Here is a 15,088-nt window from a genome sequence, read left to right as displayed (position 1 = left end):
GAGATCATAAATGTGATTTTACCACCAGGCCGGTACACGAGTATGGTAAATGTATCTATATACAATAGATTCCGGTTAATGGGTCGATGTGTCGCAGTTAACCGGAATCCAACGTATTCCACCGAGGCTTGGGTTAAGGTACGCTTGTTCTCGCAGGTTGATTTAGAAGATTTGCGAAGTGGATGGAATGGGTGACCTTCCAAGCTAAGATCTTTTCCAGAAGTCGATTGCGCCCGATAGGGGTCTCTGCTGTCATGCGTGTGGATGAATGTTTTATCTTTGCCTCTTCGTGCTCCGCGTAACTTGGCATGTCGCCAGATATGAGTTGCCTCGGCAGTGTTCCAGTTTCAACTTCAACCTTGTAGTGTTTCTTGTGCTAAAGTTGAACGCGGACGTCTCAAGTCTACAGGTATGTTGGGGTCTCTAATGGGCCGCATTGATATCAGTTATCGCCTAGCGCTTCATAATTCTCTGAATTCTCATTTTCATTCTGCCAGTTTTTGGCGATGTTTATTTCCGATTCGTTTAATTAAATACGTGGACTTTCTCCGACACCGCGTGTTTTGGATCTCAGCCTTCAGGTGTGTTAAATTGGGCTTCTAGTGGGGCGGCTTGAGGTTGCGTCTCAGATTGTGTTGTTGTGGTCGATGTTATTTTGAACTCGCGTAAAGCTTCAACCATTTTGAATTTTCTGTTAAAACTCCGTAGTTTTGTTAGATGTTAGGTTTTTTTTACTGTGGTGACGATAAGACAAATGTTTCACTGGGTTATGGCGCCGTGTTGACCTCGTCGACCACCAAACACAGGATTAAAAGCAGATTTTCATAATTCTCTGAATTCTCATTTTCATTCTGCCAGTTTCTGGGGATTTATATTTCCGATTCGTTTAATTAAATACGTGGACTTTCTGTGACACCGCGTGTTTTGGATCTCAACCTTCAGGTGTGTTAAATTGGGCTTCTAGTGGGGCGGCTTGACGTTGCGTCTCACATTGTGTTGTTGTGGTCGATGTTATTTTGAACTCTCGTAAAGCTTCAACCATTTTGAATTTTCTGTTAAAACTCCGTAGTCTTCTTAGATGTTAGGTTTTTTTACTGCGGTGACGATAAGGCAAATGTTTCACTGGATTTTGACGTCGTGTTGACCTCGTCGACCACTAAGCACAGGATGAAAACAGATTTTCATAATTCTCTGAATTCTCATTTTCATTCTGCCAGCATTTGGCGATGTATATTTCCGATTCGTTTAATTAATTACGTGTGTTTTGTATCTCAGCCTTCAGGTGTGTTAAATTGGGCTTCTAATGGGGCGGCTTGAGGTTGCGTCTCAGATTGTGTTGTTGTGGTCAATGTTATTTTGAACTCGCGTAAAGCTTCAACCGTTTTGAATTTTCTGTTAAACTCCGTAGTTTTGTTAGATGTTAGGGTTTTTTTACTGCGGTGACGATAAGGCAAATGTTTCACTGGGTTTTGACGTCGTGTTGACCTCGTCGACCACTAAGCACGGGATGAAAACAGATTTTCATAATTCTCTGAATTCTCATTTTCATTCTGCCAATTTTTGGCGATGTATATTTCCGATTCGTTTAATTAATTACGTGTGTTTTGTATCTCAGCCTTCAGGTGTGTTAAATTGGGCTTCTAATGGGGCGGCTTGAGGTTGCGTCTCAGATTGTGTTGTTGTGGTCGATGTTATTTTGAACTCGCGTAAAGCTTCAACCGTTTTGAATTTTCTGTTAAACTCCGTAGTTTTGTTAGATGTTAGGTTTTTTTTTACTGCGGTGACGATAAGGCAAATGTTTCACTGGGTTTTGACGTCGTGTTGACCTCGTCGACCACTAAGCACGGGATGAAAACAGATTTTCATAATTCTCTGAATTCTCTTTTTCATTCTGCCAGTTTTTGGCGATGTATATATTATTGTATCCCGGGGATTGGCCAGTCCCGTAGGAGTGCAATATTCCCGAGCGGCTAGGAACGTTGGTCGGCGATGATAGGTTTGAATACACAGCTTAAGGTTAATGCCTAGTCTGACGAGAAGACGTTCGAAAGTTGATTATTTATTTTGATAATTGAGATGAGTACAGTTCGTATGAAACACGTATATAGGTAGAAATAATTGAGTAGACCAGCAGAGTTTCCCGCTGACGAGTAACGTGAAATGTCCAATGTGTCTTCGAAATTCACTGGTTATAAGCAAATCTCGATATCACCTTTGTGGAAGCTGTAACGTGTCGTCCCAAGGCGTGGTTCTGGATCCAATTAGAGGACACGATAAACCCCTAGGACCGCGACCCCTTGCCCCGTCAAAGATCGGGCGTCCTGACCTCGGCAGGCCATCTCTGTCTGTGAATATAATTGGAACCCTTTTCAATAAACTTATCTGGAGCAGATCCTGTCGCCCCTTTCTACAACAGCTGGAAATGGAAAGTCTTGCTTTCTGTACAAGGTGACAATATGACTACTACACTTCATTTAGTAACTTAATGATTCTACCTTATAATTAGTTATATATGTGGTTATTAAGATTCCCGTAATTAGATTATTCTACATAGGTATACACACCCCCTTTTCTAATAAAAAAATAAATTAAGGACAGTCCATCTATGATCATTAATTTTTTTTGTTTTCTAACGTTTATCAGTCGCCATAACTTTGCGGGCTACCCTCCTAGCTTGAGGTGTAGGGTTGGATAAAATGGTTATTAACTCCGTTTCTTCTATGGCGTCCTGACTTCTAGTCACGGTCAACCGACCTGGGGGTGTGAATTTTCGTAACTATCTTGGGTTTAAACAATATAGTGTGGCAATGCCCCTCTCCATCAAACCACTTCTTAATCTTTGGCCATCCGCACTTACATCAAAATACATACAATTAATCCAACTACACGCATTCCCACGTAGGTGAAAAATGATAAAGATCTGGTTTTCTCTGAATGTTCCAACTTCCATTGCTTCTACTTCTGATATTTTGTAGCTTGACAGTTTTAGCTCATCTGTATGGGTTATAATAGTTTTGGTTGGTGTATCCAAATTAATGTTATCTAATTTCAGTTTCTTTCCTGTCTTCTCACAACAGTCATATTCCAAAGTTATGGGTGGGATTCACTTCTCGGCTAGCATGTGCTTGACTTAAAACTTGAGATCCATAACCTGAACACGGTTTCAAGAATGTAAATTTGCCTAACCCGTTAATGGTTACATCCACTGGATCGTGGTCTGGACAAATAATTGTCATGTGTTCGGCATTTGGCGCTACACACGACCAAACGTTATCTCCGAATTGTGTCCACAATGTTTCCTTCAATTCAACTATTCTTTGAGAACAAGATTCTGGAATACCAGAACTGTATTGCAAAAGTCTTACTTCACAGTCTGCAACCGAATGTACTATTTGTACTGGGAAATTTTGCTTACACACACGCAGTTCTGAGGTCGCTAGGCTGCACTGACCTATTTCAGTTTGGCTTAAACGAGTGTAATATTGTCTCGTTTTGTCTATCAATACAAACTCCTTATCCTACATCATAGTTTAAATGAGAACATAAAGGCAACTTAATAACACACACAAAATAAGTATCTTGGATAAACCCATCAAAATCGATTACGTTAAGAAGTTGAAAAGAATACTCCGAGCTCAGTGATAAGGGCAAAGACTGGTCTCTTGGAAAATCATTCTGACATCCTTTCGTGATCTGTTGAAATTAATTGAGGCCGTAATATTTCTCTGTGCGCGTGCAATACGGAGTATTGGTCTTCAAAGGCTCTGTCTAACTGTAATGCATGTTCCCGTAACGTAATTAACATTGAAGTATATCCTAGAACTGCATTTAATTGTCCGTCTTCCTCGATATCTCTGACAGTCCCCTTGCCAGAATCTGTTCGTTGTGAGATACATCGCCCAAGGTTCTGTTTACTGTCTTTAGTGTATTTTTAACGACTATCTGCTCCTTTGAAAGCTTTAAAAAATTAACTTGTTCCTGTTCTAACTGAGTAATCTCATCTGAATAGTATTTTCCATCCTGTTCGTCCAACGTTCCGAATAGTGTATGTGATATTGTTCCTATGAATCCAAATAAACTCCTTTTAAGACGGTCTGAAATCGAAAACTCGTTGGGTCACTTCTGTTAACGTAATTTTCATAGACTCAATCCTACGTAGTTTTCTGTGTACATGCTTAATCGAAGACCTGCATTCTGTTAAATTTACCCAGTCTGAACGTTCACGCGTTTGACAAAACTCTACAGTGAACTTGGGCATGTTTTCTGACGGTCTCGAAATTTTCATCAACACGAGCTAAATCGACGTAGCTTAGAATTTTCCAAACGTTACTAGACAGTGTGGCTTCTCCAAGATGTTCGTAGTAAAGTCCTGGCGATTCGGGAATCTGTTGGAGTCTGAAATCCAGCGTCTCTGCTCCTATGATGATCGTACACGCTATCCATGTCATTAACCCCATCTGTAAATCACACGAAGAATGGCTTGATTCTATTTGCATGCGCTGTAGTTTGTTTGGGTCTCCGAAGTTGTAAGGTAACATTTACTCCTTGTATCTTGTTTATTGCATATGGGCCAAATTTCGTAGAGCGATTTTTCCGCGGACTCGCATACTGTAATAAAACAAGATCTCCAACTTTGAACTTGGGTACGTCGTAATAATCCTTACTCCTCGCTTTGGCGACTTCTAACCTTTCCTTGGCTACCGTGTAACTGTTTTGCAATCTTTGTTTCAACTCCTGAGGCGTAGTTAACACCTTCCGGCGGCTTCTGTAAATAACCCGGTAAATTTGCAACTCGCCCGAACATCAATTCGAACGGCGTGTAGTTTGTTGCGCCATGTGGCGTGGTGTTGTATGCGAATACAGCATGTTTAATCCAATCGCCCCAGTTGGATTGATCCTTATCTACAAAACGCCTGATAAATTCAATTAAAACGCGGTGGGCGCGTTCCAAAGACCCATTCGTCATTGGATGCACTGCAGTGGTGTTAATTTTCTTCGCGTGCAGTAACTTGCAAACATTCTTAAACATATCACTCAAGAAATTGGCTCCGCGATCTGATAGTAGGACCTGAGGGCATCCGTACATCAAAACTACATTTTCAATTTTTGATTTCTCAAAGGTACGGCGATCAAATACTTGGTTAGTTCATCCTGCATGGTTAAAATGTACCTGTTCTGTGAGGAACTAACATTAATCGGTCCAACTACATCTATGTTTATCTTCTGCAATATCGAATTGAGTGTAGTGGTTAACTGTAAAGGCAATTTGGTATTTAGTTGAGTAATCTTATTCTTTTGACAGGATTCACACTTCTGAATATATTCCTCTACATCTTTCTTCATGCCTGGCCAATCAATTTCTTATAGGTCCTGTTCATTCCCATGGGCGCTCCTAGTGGCGTCGAGTGAGCTCCGCGTAATATTTCTGCTTTTTGCTCCTGAGTGAGTTCCTTGCTTGGTTCCTCGCCTTCTCCTGGCTGTTGCATAACTTGGATTCTACTGAGAGCGTCGGGCCCTCCATTCAAACTTCCCTTTCGGTACATTATCTGATGATCGAACTCTTTATCTCCTGGAATTTGGATTCTTTACACTTGATATCCACGAAAGTGGCTGATGGTCACTAATAATGAAAAATTTTCTGCCACACAGGTACGGTCGAAAATGGGTGCAAGCCCATACTACTGCGTAAAATTCCTTCTCTATCACCCTGTATGCTAATTCGGCTTTTGTTAATGCTTTACTTGCATAAGCTGTTGGTTTCTCATCCCCAATAGACCCTTGGCTAAGAATGGCACCTAATGCCTTGCTAGTTGCGTCTGTACATAGTATAAATGACTTTGTAAAATCAGGATATTGCAGAAATTGTTCACTCGTTAGAATTTGCTTCAATTTGCTAAATGCATCCTGTTGTGGCTCCTTTGTCAGATAAAATAGCGGCTTTGCTTTCTGGCTGTACTGTGGAATAAAATGCCTATAGTATCCGGTCAATCCGAGAAAACTCATCGCGTGTTTGTGGAAAGGGAAAGTTCTTTACGGCGGACACCTTGGCTTCGTCCGGCCTTACCCCATCACATGACCTAGGTAGACTACCTGTTCCCTAAAAAATTCGCACTTGTCCAAACGCAATTTTAAATTATGCTCCCTCAATTTGTCAAACACCCCTGAAAATCTCTACCATATAAAATTGTGTCATCTAGGTAAATCAGTGCCCGTACACCCTGTATACCACTCATTATATGATTCATCAACCTCTGAAACGTCGAAGGCGATCCCTTGAGCTCCATCGGCATTCTTTTATACTCAAAATGCCCCTTTTGTGTGGAAAATGCCGTTTTAGGCTGGTCGTCTGGATTAAGGGGAATTTGACAATACCCCATCGCGCAGTCCAGCGTCGAGAAGAATTTGGCCTGTCCTAAAGAATCTAGCAAATCAGTTATCAACGGCAGTGGAAAACTATCCCCTATTGTGACCTCATGCAGATTTCGATAGTCCACGACCATCCGCCATTTTTGTTTTCCTGAAACATCTGTCTTTTTGGGTACCATAATTATAGGTGAATTCCACGGTGCCTTGCTGTGAGTGATAATCCCTTCGGACAGCATCTCGTCGGTCTGTCTGTCTACCTCATCTTTCAAAACTTGAGGTGTCCTGTACCGTCTGACATTTATTCCCCTGGTCTTATCAATCGTGGGTGTCGGGATCGAATGCTGAATGGTCTGAGTACAAGACAGCTTGTCTCCCGGCAGGTAGAAGATGTCATTGTACCTAATGCATAAATTTAGAATTTCCTTCCTTTCCTCCCCATTTAAATGATTCAATCGCAGATGTTGACCCAATAATTCTTACTGACAGTGTACATTATCCTCAGGTTATCCGAGTCGCATTCGTATGGTTCTAACTGTACCTCCGGTGCTTGCATGATGACTCGCTGTAACCGTCCCACTCCTGTTTGCTGTTGGAGTTGCCCGGCTCGGTTCCAGTCTTGTCGATCACAGACGTCTACGATGTAATTCGGGATTTCTGCTCATGTAGGCATGGAACTTTTCTCAGGGAATATTACATGGAGGGGTATAAGCTGAATGCCAGCGAGGAAGGTTTCGGTAATGGTCTTGAGATTAAAGTTCGTAGTTTTGCAAAGCACAATTTATTTCTTTTACGATTAACATTTACTGGCCGAATCGAGCTACAAAACAATTTAGGATGTTGCTTCCTCTGAATTCCAGAAAAGAGTGTCCTCCAAGAAAACTTTCCTGTCCTTTAGTTATAGGACTTCCCCCCTTAACTTTCACAAAAAAATGATGTATTTGGGCAGTAATGATGCCCTAGCTCACGTGGACCATTAAAAAACCCTTTAGCCGGCGGGTGCCCCCCTGAAAGTAGTTTGGGGGTCACACGGTGCCATAATTCTTTCCTTTACAGTCGTTGCTTGTGCAACTTTCTTTTCTTTTTTAAGTGTCAGTGAGCCTTCTGCACTGAATGCAGAGCACCTACCAATAAACTGACCCCTGGCCTGAAAAGGACGCACTTGCCTAACAAGCGAAACGCGTAAATCTTTATTACTTGTTTCCAATTTATTTTTATTTGCGCCTCACCGGGACTCGAACCCAGAACGCGCGGTCACACTTCCGTATCTAGTGTGTTGGCAATACAAATTACGCAACGACCGTTCACTGATTATTATTAATTAAATACGCGTGTTTTGGATCTCAGCCTTCAGGTGTGTTAAATTGGGCTTCTAGTGGGGCGGCTTGAGGTTGCGTCTCAGATTGTGTTGTTGTGGTCGATGTTATTTTGAACTCTCGTAAAGCTTCAACCGTTTTGAATTTTCTGTTAAACTCCGTAGTTTTGTTAGATGTTAGGTTTTTTTTACTGCGGTGACGATAAGGCAAATGTTTCACTGGGTTTTGACGTCGTGTTGACCTCGTCGACCACCAAACACAGGATTAAAAGCAGATTTTCATAATTCTCTGAATTCTCTTTTTCATTCTGCCAGTTTTTGGCGATATATATATTATTGTATCCCGAGGGATTGGCCAGTCCCGTAGGAGTGCAATATTCCCGAGCGGCTAGGAACGTTGGTCGGCGATGATAGGTTTGAATACACAGCTTAAGGTTAATGCCTAGTCTGACGAGAAGACGTTCGAAAGTTGATTATTTATTTTGATAATTGAGATGAGTACAGTTCGTATGAAACACATATATAGGTAGAAATAATTGAGTAGACCAGCAGAGTTTCCCCCTGACGAGCAACGTGAAATGTCCAATGCGTCTTCGAAATTCACTGGTTATAAGCAAATCTCGATATCACCTTTGTGGAAGCTGTAACGTGTCGTCCCAAGGCGTGGTTCTGGATCCAATTAGAGGACACGATAAACCCCCGGGTACCGCGACCCCTTGCCCCGTCAAAGTTCGGGCGTCCTGACCTCGGCAGGCCTTCTCTATCTGTGAATATAATTGGAACCCTTTTCAATAAACTTATCTGGAGCAGATCTTGTCGCCCCTTTCTACAACAGCTGGAAACGGAAAGTCTTGCTGTCTACACAAGGTCTACAATATAACTATTACACTTTATCTAGTAACCTACTGATTCTACCTTATAATTAATCATATATGTGGTGTAGCTGTTGGAGTGGATAGACGTGTTTTGCGTGTATTGTGAGTGTCGGCGAATTTTTGTGTGCGTTTGCTGGTTTCGGTGTGCTGCCAGCCGGTAGAATGGCTGCCAGCAAGGATTACTGTCCGCAATGTAAAAAAACAAAAGTTTATCGGGTGTTGTGGGCCCTGTGGCTCTAGGTATCATCTTTGTTGTTTGCAAATCTCGGAAACTGAATGTTCCTTTTACATGAGTAGTGGCGTATCCTCTTGTCGTATCGGGTCTCGTGCGTCCAGGGACGATAACACTCCTGTTCGTGCAACCAGATGGCCTCCACATCGGATCTTCCCGACAGGGAGCTTATTTTGCCAGCATTTAAGGACCCTGAATCGCTCAGTGTACAACTGGAGACGGTTCGGCTGAATGGTGTCGGCGCCCATAACTTAGTCGAAAATCTGGTTCAGATGGCCCTAAAGCTTTCTGAAGATGTTTAGCAACTTCGGAAGGACAATGACCATCATCTTAACAAAATTACGTGTGGGGGAACAACCACCTTAGTTCATAATGTTCCCGCAAACAAAGCCACGTTCTGCCTCTACTGTCGCCGACGTGGGATCCGAATCCTACAAGGATGTGCTGTCTGCTGGGTTAAAACCTAAAGTCTCGAGTGTGGACACCGAAGGTTTTACAACAGCAAATCATAAAAAGAAGCCATCTTCTGGGACAACCTCGGCCAACACAGTTAGACAACGCAGACAGCCGTTGTTAGGGGTGAGAGAGGGGAAGGTCTGAGGCCCTGAGGTCACGGCTGCTGACGTAGATAAGTCTTTAAAGGTTAGTTTGCACTAGGCTTAAAACTAAATTCAATTCCTATGCATCTTTTCACATTACGGTCAACGAAGAGGATTTTCCCCGTATAAATAACACCGGTGTATGGCCAAATGGGTGCCTGATTGCTCCCTTTCATGGGAAACTGACCCCTGACAGGCGCACCTCTTATTTCTGTACCAACAACGGCTGACTCTGACTCGCGGGCCAGTATTTGTGAGGAGCTTGGGGGAAGCATCAGTACCTCTTAATTAAGTCAGGATCGTCTCACCGCGTCTGGTTCTAAGTGTTTGGATTCTATTGATATCTTTTATCAAAATGTTAAGAGGTTTGCGTACTGAATGTACCAACTTTTATGATAATGTCCGTATTAATGATTTCAAAATTATATGCATTACCGAGACGTGGCTTAATGATTCGTTTTGTAATCGCAATCTGTTTCATGATGACTCTCGTTTTCCGCGCTGACAGAGGTTAAACCGATCTCAACTTAACTAGAGGTGGAGGTTGTAAACGCAGGTACGATCTTGAATTTATCAGCGAATGTGTTTGGGTTGAAGTTCGTCTTCCTGATGGTTTGAACTTACTCGTTGGAAACCACTATTTCTCGCCTAACACCGATGTTAAAGTTATTGAAAATTATTTTAATTCTCTGGAAAAGAATTGAAACCCTTCTCTTGGGTGATTTTAATATACCTGGTTTTGATTGGGTCCAAGGCTTCCCTCAAGCTAACTCACATCACTATATTAAAATTAGAGGGGATGTCGTTCATGTTTCCTCGGACTTTCTCAGCACAACCTCGCCATTAAACAAAACAAGAATCTGCTTGATCTTGTCTTTGCTAATTTTTCCTCTGTCAACGTCACGATTTGGTTAAACCTGATTATTTTTCATCCTTCCCTGGTTATTGATATTAGTAATATATCTCAGTCTACCAATTCACAGCCCTCTCGATGTTCCCGTAATTACGCGCGTGCTGACTATTTATTCTCTTTATGATTGGTCCTGCGTTTACAATTTGTCCTCTGTGGACTCCGTCGTAGATCAGCTCAAGTCGGTGGTTACTGATGCTTTAAATTTAGCTATTCCAAACAAGCATCCTAGTAAGTCTAAATTTCCTATCTGGTTTTCCGGTACCTTAAAACATTACATTAATAAAAAGAATCATTATCTACGTCGGTTCAAAAAGACCAAGGCACATGAACATTATACGTACCTACTTCGCGCACGTTCGCAAATTAGTTAAGGCTCCCATTAAGTCTGATTGAAGTCTGTTGATGACAGTCTTAAGACTCACCCTAAGCATTTTTGGAAATACGTTTCAGATTTCATAAAGAAATTTAATTCCTTTATTCGGCTAAAAATTGGTGATCGGTTTGTCACTGAGCCCAAACACACAGCTGATGAATTTGCTACGCATTTTGAATCAATTTTTAACACTTTTTTCCGGTCCGTTAGTCTTACGGATGCTTTTGCTTCAGATTTTTTGCCCGCCGCTGCTATCTCTCCAGCTGAAATTAGCGCCTCAGACCTTCAAAGTGCGTGGGGTTAGATGGAATTCCTTCGTTAGTAATTAAGGGTTGTTCTGGTATTTTTACTCCCTTATTAACCTATATTTTTAATTTAAGTATAAATAGTGCCACCTTTCCGTCCATGTGGAAACAAACAGCTGTTGTTCCCGTGTTTAAAAAAGGAAACAGTTCCACTGTAGTAATTATAGACCCATCTCTATTCTTAATAACTTTTCTGAAATATTTGAATTTATTGTTTATGCTCATTTGCAAAAAAATTTTAAGTACAGATTAAGTCCCATACAGCATGGTTTTCGTAAATTTAATTCCACAGCAACAAATTTGGTTACTTACCTTAATTCCGTTTTACCTTCAGTTAGTACTCAAGGACAAACAGATTCTGTTTACTTTGATCTTACTAAAGCTTTTGACTTAGTTCCTCGTAATATTCTTCTTGGGAAACTTAGAAACTTTGGACTATCACCCACTTAAGTTGATTGGTTCCATGGTTATCTTTTTGGAACTCTTTCGTATCCTTATCGTGTTAAGTGTGGAGTGCCTCAGGGTTCCACCCTAGGCCCCTTACTTTTTAATATATTTATTAATGACATCTGCGACTCCATACACAATTCACAGTGCCTTTTATTTTCTGATGACTTAAAGATACATCGGAGCATTAGCGATGTTGATGACTGCAAACTGTTGCAGGACGATATTCATTCAGTGCAAAATTGGTCTATCGGGAATGGAACGCAACTTAATTTGAGTAAAACGATTGTTATATCATTCACCCGAAAGACAAACAGTATTTACTTTAATTATAAATTGTGTAACAATTTGGTGGCACGCTCCCATTGTGTTAAAGATCTCGGTGTTCTATTGGACTGTAAGCTTTATTTTCATCAGCACATCAACTATATATTATCACAAAGCTTAAAAATGCTAGGTTTGATTCGGTACATTACGTCTTCCTTCTCCACTGTTGATAGAATTTTGGTTTTGTACAGAACTTTAGTCCGTTCTAAAATTGAGTATGCATCCGTTGTTTGGAACTCTGTTACTAATTCTGATTCCTTTAAATTGGAAAGGATTCAAAGGAAATTTGTAGCGCTATGTTACGCTAGATTCTTTAATGGCGTGTGTGCCTATAATTATGACGATATATTAGTTAGATTAAATTTCTTATCGTTACATTTAAGGAGGAGGCTTTTGGATGCGCTTTTCCTCGTTAATGTTTTTAAAGGCAAAATTATTTGCTCATCTTTTGTTGATACAGTTAGTCTCTGCGTACCCACTAGGTCTATCAGAGACTACTCTACCTTTATGTACAACGCAATTTCAAGGCCAGTCCCTCTGCCAGATGCAGTCTGTAGGAGCATCAACATCATTAACAAAGATCGTACTTTGCTTAGTGATGTCAGTCAGCTTTTTAAACAATATTCATTCATTTCCTGTGCTGGCTGTATTTTATTTTGTGGTATTAATTTTATATTTTTTTCTTTTATTTAGTATTATTAATTGAATTATATTACTTAGGTATATTTAGTTTATTTACTTATTAATTATTTTGTAATAAATTAACATTGTACAGGCTTCAGGTGTGTTAAATTGGGCTGCTAATGGGACGGTTTGAAATTGCGTCTCAGCTTGTGCTGTTCTGGTCAACGGTAATTTGAAAATTTGTAAATCTTCGGTTATTAGAGTCAATTGATCTTTTTACACGGTCCTTGTTATTGGCAGATTGTACATTAAATTCAGGTTTCTGACAACGGGACTCTACCACTAACACCGCCGTACCTAGGGGGACGGTGTCAGGTGGTCTCCTCGGTAAAGGTGAGTTTTCTTGAGTTTTGGGCATCTCTCGATTTCAGTTGATGCATACTTGCTGGTAGTAGGAGTTGTAGGTCTTTACTACTTGTCTGGATTGTACTTTAAATTATTATGAAACTACAATAATATTTTTTAAATTGGAACTCTATTTTTCAGGATTTTCGACAACCTGAATACCGCCATACCTAGGGGGCAGAGTTAATTGGTGTCATTTGAATTGGTGAGTTTTCTTGATTCCTGGTGTGCCAGTCCAGGTCCGTGGTTCAATTCCCGAACGGACTGAAACTTGAGATGAGGGGTAAACCAGGCTTTGGCATATTAATCTGGGTTATATGAACGAAGGAGGTGTGATTAGATGATACTTGGTACACCTCACTTCATGAAAATTTGAGTGATTTTATTAAGTTTTGGCTTTGTCCAATGTATCACGTTGGGAAAGAGAGTGGCGCCGTCCTGGCGTGTGAAAGTCTCTTCCCCCGACATTCGGTTTAGTGACCGTTGGTTTGGGGCGCCCTAGAAGGTGTGGAGTGACGATCGCCAGATGACCGCTGCTCCCCTTCGACTCGGACCAATGGAATTCGAATGTGGCTGTTCGGAACGTTTCCGACGTCATAAGTGACTTTTTGGGGGGCGAATCTGATTGTCGTATTCAATTCAAAATTCAAGAACAGTTACGTTGCGGGATTGCGTTGGTGCTCGCTCTCTGAAAGTTCGGTTCTTCAAGGCAAACAGACAGTTTCTGCTCGATTCTTACAATTATAAATACCACAGTCGAATCATCGCGCTGCCCTACAATCAGAATAACTTATTGTACAAAAGTGTCTCCAAAGGAAATAAAAGGTGAAACGTCTCCAAGGTGACTTCGGTGTGGTCTGCAGTTGATCATCCGCACAGATTTCACGTCCTTGGCGCACGGCCGCTCCAACTATCACAGTCCCCGTATAATCCCTAAGAGGGAATTTAAGAAATATATTTTACACGCTTACAATCGGCAGTTCGTTGGTCCGCGATTGACTGCGGGTCTTTAATGCAATTGATGTGTACAGTCATCTCTGCTGTTATGCGATAGTTGCATTCATTTGAGAAGCCGGCCAGTTGAAAATCGCGTGGTAAAAATAACCTCGGTTCCTCCGCAGAGATTAAATTAGTCCTTTGATAGTTTAAAGGGCCTGGAATGAAATTGCATATGAGCAAACTCGCATATGCAAAAGTTTCCATTTCACGAATGTTTTTTCCGATTCATCGATGTCATTGGAGCAAATTCGCGTTAACGAGACATACGTAATTGTAGAGAGGACTGTATTTATAATTTTCATTCGAAATGAGCGATGTAAGAATTACGATTTAGTATAAGAATCGGTACGAGAAACATTGTAAAATGTTGTGAATAATAGTAAAATATATTTTTTTCACTTTTTGACTTTTTGGTTTCAAAATTGGCGTTGTTCTGAATCCGCGCAAATCGAGGTCCACCTGTGTGTTAACAGTAACTTGCGTCTTAGTTTTTCAGGACTTGGATAAACCTGACCAGCACTTTTCTTGAGTTTTGGGCATCTCTCGATTTCAGTTGACGCATACTTGCTGGTAGTAGGAAAACTTTGTATCTTGTTGTAGGTCTTTACTACTGGTATGAATTGTCTACTTTTGCTTGTCGAACGACAAGGCCCTGTTGTGTAGGTGGTAGCAGTACTTAACTCTATACCTTTGCTTTAGTCTTTCCTTATTTGGCAGATTGTGCTTGAAATTATTATTAAAGCTACAATGATGTTGGCTGGAGCACATTAATATTTTGTTTTTGTTTTTCAGGATTTCCAACAGCGCCGAAACGCTGGGTCGCAGATACATCATCTTAATAGGTGAGCTTTTACTTCAAATTATTATTATGAAAACTGCAATTATGTTGTTGTTGTTGTTAATTCGACCTCGTTTATTTTTTTCAGGATTTCCAACAGAGCCAAAACGCGGGGTCGCAGATACATCATCTTATCTTAATAGGTGAGATCTCACTTCAATTTATTATTATGAATACTGCAATTATGTTGTTGTTGTTAAGTGGATCTCATTTATCTTTTTCAGGGATTTTCAAGAACCTGAATATGACCATTGCCACAGCCGTACCTAGGGGGCAGAGTTAATTGGTGTCATTTGAATTGGTGAGTTTTCTTGATTCCTTGTCATCTTTTCTATTTTCGTGCGTCTAAGCCCTTTGATGCATATGTGCTAACGGCACGTAGGTTTATAGCTTCCTTCAGTTTTTTCACATTTGTCAGTTAGTACATTAAATTTTTATGAAGATTAGAATGCTATTGCGTGTAGGCCTCGATT

General features: G+C 40.8%; 1 long non-coding RNA gene across 2 annotated transcripts; it reads left to right on the top strand.

Moving 5' to 3' along the window:
* The first annotated feature begins 268 nt into the window (after positions 1-268).
* Positions 269-14,898, top strand: LOC147871270 (uncharacterized). Of its 2 annotated transcripts, XR_015532695.1 has the most exons (6): positions 269-409; positions 12,692-12,766; positions 12,920-12,983; positions 14,570-14,619; positions 14,704-14,758; positions 14,840-14,898. It is a non-coding gene; the product is annotated as an uncharacterized LOC147871270 (long non-coding RNA). The 2 variants fall into 2 exon arrangements; XR_015532696.1 differs by lacking the exons at positions 12,692-12,766; positions 12,920-12,983.
* The last annotated feature ends 190 nt before the right edge of the window (positions 14,899-15,088 follow it).

Source organism: Zootermopsis nevadensis, unplaced genomic scaffold (genome assembly GCF_977971745.1).
Source record: "Zootermopsis nevadensis isolate Lab colony 2312 unplaced genomic scaffold, Znev_1.0 Znev_ptg000061l, whole genome shotgun sequence".
Lineage (NCBI taxonomy): Eukaryota > Metazoa > Arthropoda > Insecta > Blattodea > Termopsidae > Zootermopsis > Zootermopsis nevadensis.
This window is presented reverse-complemented; position numbering and strand designations above follow the sequence as displayed.